This window comes from Bactrocera tryoni, chromosome 4 (assembly GCF_016617805.1).
Source record: "Bactrocera tryoni isolate S06 chromosome 4, CSIRO_BtryS06_freeze2, whole genome shotgun sequence".
NCBI lineage: Eukaryota > Metazoa > Arthropoda > Insecta > Diptera > Tephritidae > Bactrocera > Bactrocera tryoni.
In genome coordinates, this window is record NC_052502.1 from 37,736,724 (window position 1) to 37,744,544 (window position 7,821).

Genomic DNA, 7,821 nt, shown 5'->3' on the forward strand with positions numbered 1-7,821 from the left:
ATGTGTGCGCCGGTGCACACAGTTCAGTTTCGACAACGGTTGATTGCTGAATATGCGATACTGCGCTGTGGGTGCGCACGGGGCGTATACGTAACCTGAGGGTGCTATATGAAAACCAAAGAATAATTGCTTGTAGAACGAAATACATGCAATAAATGCATAGCTGTCATACATATGCATATACATATGTACATATGTATATATATCAACATACATACATAAACATATATATACATGCATACATATACATGTACACAAATATTCACACGTATAAATATGGTATTCTATATATGATATGTGGACAAACACATGACAGCGCCTAATTGCACTAATGAGTTTTTATACCTCGTTATAATAAGTTTGCCACGAAGTTTGTAACACTCAGAAGGAAACGTCGAACACCCTATAAAGCAGCATGACGAGCTGAGTTGACTTAGACATGTTCGTCTCTCTATCCATCTGTCTGTATAAACGCGAATTAGTCCCTCAGTTTAAGAGATATCGATCCGAAATTTCGCAAACGCCCTTTTCTTTCCCAGAAGCTGCTCATTTGTCTGAACTGCTGATATCGTACCACTACAACATATAGCTGCCATACAAACTGACTGCTCAAAATTAAGTTCTTGTATAAAAATTTATTTTATTTGACTTGATATCTTCACACAATTTTGTGTAAATATGTAAACTATATTCTCCGAAAAAATTGTCCAGATCGGAGCACTTTGGCATATAGCTGTCATACAAACTGGCCAAACAAAATTAAGTTCTTGTTTGGAAAATTATTTTTATTTCACAAATCATCTTCACGAAGTCTATCATAAATGATTGTCCAAGACAGCGCTATATTCTCCTAAGAAATTATGCAGATCGGATCACTATAGCATATAGCTGTCATACATACTGACTGAACAAAATCAAGTTCTTGTATGGAAAACTTTTTTATTTGATATGATATCTTCACACAATTTTGTGTAAATTATTGCCGAAGACATCACTATATTCTCCTAAGAAATTATGCAGATCGGTTCACTATAGCATATAGCTGTCATACAAACTGACTGAACAAAATCAAGTTCTTGTATGAAAATTTGTTTTATTTGACAAGTTATCTTCGCTAAATTTATCAAAAATAATTGTCCAAGACAGTGCTACATTATTCTTTAACAAATTTCCAAATCGGATCACTATAGCATATAGCTGCCCTACAAGCTAACCTTTCAAAATACAATTCTTATATGAAAAACTTTTTTATTTGGCAACTTATCTTCACAAAATCTGTGATAAATGATTGTCCAAGACAGTGCTACATTATCCTTTAACAAATTTCCAAATCGGATCACTATAGCATATAGCTGCCATACAAAGTAACCTATCAAAATACAATCCTTGTATGAAAAACTTTTTTATTTGGCAACTTATCTTCACAAAATCTGTCATAAATAATTCCCCAAGACAGTGCTACATTCTCCTAAGAAATTGTCCAGATCGGATCACTATAGCATATAGCTGCCATACAAACTGACCGATCAAAGTCAAGTCCTTGTATAGAAAACTTTTTCATTTGACAAATTATCTTCATGAAATCTGTCATAAATGATTGTCCAAGACAGTGCTACATTCTCCTAAGAAATTCTCCAGATCGGAGCACTATAGCATATAGCTGCCATACAAACTGACCGACTAAAATTAAGATACCCTTTTATCCTATAAAAAACCTCATCTGTGAAGGATATTATATTTTCGGCGCGGTCGATGTTGCAATTTAGTTTGTTTTTTTCTTTAGTTTTCATAAATTTTTTGGCATGCAGCTCTGTCAAATGTTGCTTGCGCAAAATTCAAATACAAATGTCCCCAAACCTCACACTCCAACATATTTATATTGACATTGCTGCCTGTAAGACACCGTAATTTTTCTACAACCGCCTATGTATTTTTCCTGCTAACCCCCTAAATTTAAGTCGATCTTTGTGCGGCCATTCAGCAGTTTGACAATTTGTTGCGTTGAAGATACACGAATATATCACATACACATACACATATATTTACATATATGAATATAAGTATGCTTTGATTTTGCGGCCCATTGCATTTCCTTACAATTCCTGTTTGGCTGCGTTGCAAACCGACCGGCTACACACAGCTGTTGCTGCTATAACATTGTTCTTGTTGTTCTTATTATTGTTATAATGGGCAGTGGGCCAAGTGATGCTCACTGCTCCTACTCAGCTCTGCAGCAACGAACCGACAGCACTAGTCAAAAGTGAATACCAAAACTAATAAAAAACACACACAAATGCATTGCCGCAAAATAACAACAACAACTTGCGCTCATGCTGTCAGCACTTATACACATGCATACTATATACCAATATGTGTATGTATGTAAGTATGCCTTCATGCATTTATTCGAATGCACTGTTATGACCATAAGCATTGAATACAATTTATTTCAAGTTAATAAATATGTTTATATGCATACACTTGTGTATCGTATGTTTGTGCATGGCTTAAATTTTGATTTCATATTAAATAGCAAATGCCAACTGTCTGCCCGACTGGCCGGTTGGCCGGTCGGCCGGCTGGTATTCGTGAAATGCGCATTTGCCTGATTTTATCCCGACCACCGGGAATTGTGTTGAAATTTTACATATTTGGCAAGCGCTGTTGCCTTTGCACGTATTGCATTAGCATGCACATACTCACATAATATTCAAATCATATATAATAAAATGAGTGTTGAATTCTTGTTTATATTAACAGCTTAGTGGCGCTCGAAAATATTTATTTTTCAGCAATTACTTAATAATTATTGCCAAATATCACAATGAGCTCATAATTAAATTCCACAAACAGCATGTTGGTTGATAAATATCGATGAAATATTGAAGTATTCACATTTTTCAAATTTATTAGTCGTAATTGGTAAGCAGTTTGTATTTATGCTGTTAAATGACCTATATAAGCATGGAACATAGAAATTTTTGTAGAAAACTGTGGTTATTTGCATAAATATAGCCGTTGACAGCTAATTAGAAACGCTCCCTTTTTTGTAGGTGGCTGATAAGTATAATGATAAAAAAAATTTATTATACCGTTATTTATATTCCTAAAAGGCTTGCAATGTTCGTTTTACTCTATTTACTACAAAATTCACTACAAACCAAGTTGTGAAGTTAAAGTGCTTTTAATTTTTTTCCCAAATAGTAAATGCGTTACGATATAGAAGGTGAATTAAGTGCGACAGCTAAGAAACAGTTGTTTAAAGAATAAAACTTCCTCAAGGTGTTAATTTTTATTAATAATATTATTAATTTCTGGTATGGGTGTGTTTCAAAGTTGTGGTTTAAAATATATTAAATTGTATTATTCAAGTTTTTTAATGAGTAAACGCTCCCCGTCCTACGTAGTTACATTTTTGACCTTCGTCAGTCTGGAAAGATGTACAAACAAATTTCGAATCAGGTTAAATGCTCAAAAGAAATTGTTTTCAATGCCCTTAAGCATATAAAGAATTTTAAAGCTATTTCCAACGCTGCACGCGAAGAAAAAACCCGAAAAACTTCAACAGAAATATACCGCATAATTACTACCATCTCTCGAGGAGACCCAGAAAAAGAGTTCCATAAAATTCAAGCCGAATATAATGTCCAAATAACCAAGAAAACAATTGCCCGGCGTTTAGTCGAATCTGGTTTTCACGGCAGACCAGCATGCATGAAACCAATTCTAACCAAAATTCAAAGGAAAGAGCGTGTAGAATTTTCCAACGCTTATTGATCTTGGACAACAAATAAATGGAAGTATGTTGTTTGGAGCGATGTAACAAGATAAATCGCATAGATTGTGATGGTCGAAGCTATGTTTGCCGACCAATCTAACAACCAATCTAACAAGAATTTCATGCGTAGTGAGGCATGGCGGAGGATCAATGATGGTGTGGGAATTTTTTTTCTTGGGTGGTGTAGGTCCGCTCCATATGATTGACGGAATTTTAAATAAAGATAAATACGTCGACAACCTAAAAAATGTCATTCTGCCATGGACTAAGGACAATGTGCTTGTTATATGGAAATTCCAACAAAATAAGAATCCAAATCAAATGGCAAAGTCAACACAACAGTTTTTTGTTGAAAATTCCATGTATGTTTTGGAGTGGTCTGAAGAGAACACATCTCTGTTGATGTTCGGAAAGCTATAGATACCAAAAATATCACAAATATGGATGTCCTTTGTGATGAAATTAGGACGGCAAGGCACGCAACACTATTGGTGTGCTGTCAGAGTCTTATAACGTCAATTCGCAGTGGATGTGAAGCAGTATTAAAGTAAAAGGGTGAAGTAACAAAATACTAACTGAAAGCAAGCAATATTTTTTAATAGCAGTCTTTTTTTGCTGATAAAAAATTTTCGTTTCTAATTAGTTGTCGCACTCAAATCGTTGATTCCTCACATTGTTGTTAAAATCTTAAAAAAAAAACGGATTTTTAATTAAAATTTTTTTATTAGAGTTTAAGTTTAATGCAAGTTTCATTAAAATGAGTGGAAAAACGGTAAAAATAAGTGATTTATTCGAAAATAATTTCATTTACTTCAAAATAAGTCGCATTTCTAATTAGCTGTCAACGGCTGTATTTAACTCAAGGCCACTGACTGAAAAACCATACTCAAAACATTAAATATTATAATATTCGACTCTAACCTTTGCTCTGTTCTTAGATACAACTCTAAATAAGATGAGGTGGGACTTCTTCTTGACGGTCCCGCGTTTGGAGCGTCAAGAATTAAACACTTGGGAGCGCATACTTTCAAACTGGCGGGAATGGAAATTATACGCCTATGCAAATTTTTATTGCCTACTAAGGGTTTTGCTAATTTATATGGCTCTTTTATGGCTCCACAAAGGGTACATATAACAGCCCACGTGCAGTCTCTCTATATCAGACATCTAACTTAACCTAACCTAAGGGATATACGTAATAAACTGGGTTAAAATATTAAAATTGTCAATTTTTGAATACATAATATCTCATGTATAGTGAGTGTTCATTCCATAAGAAGTATGAAAACCATAATAAATACTTCCTTTAAAAATCCGACTTTCATTTGTGTCAGCATAAGAAACACTCTCGCAAGCTTAAAATTTCTAAATCAAAATTTCAAGTCGATTTGAGCGAAATTGTCGGAAGTTATGAATATTTTTATACCCGCCTTATTTTTAAATCCGATTTTTTAGGTTAGGTTAGATTACCTGATAGGCTAATGAGCCACGTAAATACCAGCTACGTACTTTTAAAAAAGTATTCAACCGCTAGGGAGTCAGCGCGTCATGCTAATTTTAATAAGTTCTGTGATCTCAATATTGTTACCACTTCTATTGTCTCATACTGTGGGGCCCCAAATGCTTAAAGTGTTGCCCTCCTAATACAAGACAAGTGCACAAAAGCTCCAAGTCCTTCATTGTTCCTCTAATATCTTGTTCTTGACATTTCCTGCACTTACATATCTCGATCTTTTACATCCATTTTGCAGTCAGGTTCCGCCACCATATTTTGACCACTTATTATTTCAAACATGTTGACAGTCCCTTCTATCCAAAGTGAGTAAGAACTTTATGTATTTCTGTACATGCTTTTTGCAGTATTGCATTCCGGTAGATCATACCACCACGCCTTTATACTCCTGTCTAAATCATCGTAGAGGCAATCCGTTTTCGGATGACAGTCCTATATCTCAAGAGCTATTGTCTTGATTTCTAGTTGCCTACTGACACATTAGAGGCTAGCTCTGCAGCTTTCGCAATAGCAAAAATATCTGCTTGAAATATACTAAAGCGATCCGAAATATCACAAGGCAGCTTTATGCCTAATTTCTAATTCAAAACATTAATGCTCTTTCACCGCAACTCACTTTTTCAAAGTCCTCTCATAACTTCGATACTTTTGAAATTTGGAAAACTATTTCTGTACATAATGCACGACATAACGTCCCAACTTTTTGATCCAAGTTATGTGGCCACCGCAATTATATTTCCTTCCAATTTGTTTACAGTGCGTTACGATTTCTACAATGGATAAAAATATCAAACAAAGAATTTGTCTCAAGTTTTGTATTTCTAACCAAATTTCGTGTGCAGAATCGGTGCGAATGTTGGAAAAAACTTACGCCGATTCAGTTTTATCAAAAACACAAGCACACAAGTGGTAACATGGTTTAGCAATCTGAGGGTATATAACGGAATCTTAATCTACATAAGACTTCTTAGTAAAGATCACACGTTGCGGCGGATTTTACAAAAATATGAAATGTTTTTCCCAAAAAAAACTGCGTAGTTTATTATATAAGCCAAAAACATGTTTTGATGCTTTGAGAATCCTATTCTGGCTTAACTCCTTAAGTGCTGAACAACCAGAAGAATTTGACGTCAACAAACTGCAATTTGCCAATTTGAAATAATTATTAAAAAAAATTAATTAAACTCTCTATTGCAATTCGGTTTTTAAATGTTTTACGCTTTCCTAACTGTTTATCCCTGTTTTAAAATTGTATAATTACGTATACGCCATGTATGAATTCTCACATATTAGAGCTGAAGCCTTTAATAATTTAATGGATAGAATTAAAAGAGAAAATGTACAAAATAGCTGGCTACGGTCATAACATAGCCTCTAGCACACTGTGCCAAAACCAAAAATACGGTGCTTTGGTAATTCTATTGTTCTAAGTCTAGTCAAGAGATCATTATAATTCTTTCAGTCCGAGGACCATTAAATGATAATAAATAACGATTTTTGGATGAACAAACATTGTCGAAGCTCAATTTTCGTCTGACTTAAGGTGATATTCTAGTTTAGAGGCTTGATCACGGACGACATAACCTAGCCAACATAGCCGCTGTCTCTTAATTCACTGAAGTATGTCAATGTCGTCGTATAACTCATACAGCTCATCACTCCGTCGACTGCCGCCGTTCGCCGTTGACAATACGTAAAGGACCGGAAACCTTCCGCAGACCCTTTCTCTCGAAAACTCGTAACGTCGACTCAGCAGATGTTGTCATCGTCCATGCCTCTGCACCAAATAGCAGGACGAGAATAAGGTGCGACTTATAGAGTTTGGTCTTTGTTCTTCCAAAGAGGACTTTAATTGCCTACTCAGTTCGAAATAGCATCTGTTGGCAAGAGCTATTCAGCGTTAGATTTCGAGGCTGATATCGGTGTTGGCTATTAGCTGGTTCCAAGGTAGACGAAATTATCTACGACTTCGAAGTTATGACTGTCAACAGTGACGTGGGGGCCAAATCGCGAGTGCGACGTCTGTTTGTTTGATGACATATATTCCTACCTATTTCATCTTGCCCTCGTTCTTCTACCAGACTTGTTGATTCGCTTAATTATCTAGTCTGGAGTAAGCAGAACTGACGGCGCGGATGCTGAGGCCAATGATATCAATATCGTCGGCGTACGCCAGCAACTGTACACTCTTAAAAAAGATTGTGCCTTCTCGATTCAGCTCTGCGGCTCGAATTATCTCCTGCAACAGTAGATGGGAGAAGTCGCACGATAGGGAATCGCCTTGCCTGAAACCTCGTTTGGTATCGAACGGCTCGGAGAGGTCCTTCCCAATCCTGACGGAGCTTTGTATTGCTCAACGTCAGTTTGCACAGCCGTATTAGTTTTTCAGGGATAACAAATACAGGCATTTCGTGCTTTGTTAAAATCAACAAAGAGGTGGTGTGTGTCGATTCTCTTTTCACGGATCTTTTCCAAGATTTGACGCATGGTAAATATCTGGTCAGTTGTTGATTTTCCAAGCCTCAGATCA